Here is a 1090-nt window from a genome sequence, read left to right as displayed (position 1 = left end):
TTTGTTCACCAGCACACCTTTACCTCTATGTGTATCTGCTGCCGCTGTGCCCCTGAATTCATTCTGACTGGTGACACCACACAGGACAGAGAAGACCTGTCCAGAGGCGTTATTCCCAGGCTGCTCGCCATATGCCAGCAGATCCCCAGAGATTTTCTCCTGCTGGTGGGTTCGAACCGGTAGTGTTTGGGTTCACATCCTGGTGCTTAATCATTGCACCGCAGGGACCAGTTTTCAGGTAGAAAGCGGTGAGAAACCCTGAAAATGGACCCCTGGGGTGCAATGAGTAAGCCCCGGGATGCGAACCCAGATCCTCGGGTGTTTCTCTTGCAGTGAACTGACTCAATGGCAGTGGGGTTTTTGATGGAAGGAAGGATGAGCTATCCGTTTTCCCTCTTGACAAACAATTCCCCTTTCCCCCAAAGCTCCTGGAAGTTTCATGAGGATGGCGCAGGCCCGGGCAGCGTTTTGCTATGTGGCCTACAGGGTTACTCCTAGTTGGAACTGGCTTGATGGCCCCCAACAGCAATAGCACAAACCTTCTCGTCTCCATGGTAGTGAAGTGGGTTAAGCACTGGGCTGGTAACTGGAAGGCTGGTGCTTCCAACCGACTGGCTGAGAAAGATGGGGCTGTCTGCTCCTGGGAAGATTTGTAGTCTCAGAAACTTCCAGGGGCAGTTCTACTCTGTTTTATAGGGTCCCTCTGAGTCAGATTCAACTCGATGGCAGCGAGTTTGGCAGGAGACTGGTGGCACCATGGCTGAGTGCTTGGTTGCCTACTGGGAAGATGGTGGTTCACACCCACCCAGCGGCTCCGTGGAAGAAAAGACCTGACCATTTGATCCCATTAAAGCCCATCACCATGAAGCTGATTCCTACTCATAGCGATCCTCCAGGGCAGAGTAGAACCGCCCTGTACAGTTTCCAAGGCTGGGCATTTGCACGGAAGCAGCCAGCCAGCCCCATCTTTCTCCCACGGAGCAGCTGGCGGGTGCAGGCCACTGGCCTTTTAGTTAGCAGCCAAGTGCTTTAACCTCTGCTTCCCCATAACCATTACAGCCCAGGGTTCGGTTTTTTGTGTTTTTTTTTT

The sequence above is a fragment of the Echinops telfairi genome, unplaced genomic scaffold (assembly GCF_000313985.2).
Source record: "Echinops telfairi isolate 266 unplaced genomic scaffold, ASM31398v2 ScPeMD7_7468;HRSCAF=8506_0, whole genome shotgun sequence".
NCBI classification, from domain to species: Eukaryota; Metazoa; Chordata; class Mammalia; order Afrosoricida; family Tenrecidae; genus Echinops; species Echinops telfairi.
Note: the sequence above shows the minus strand (reverse complement) of the source record.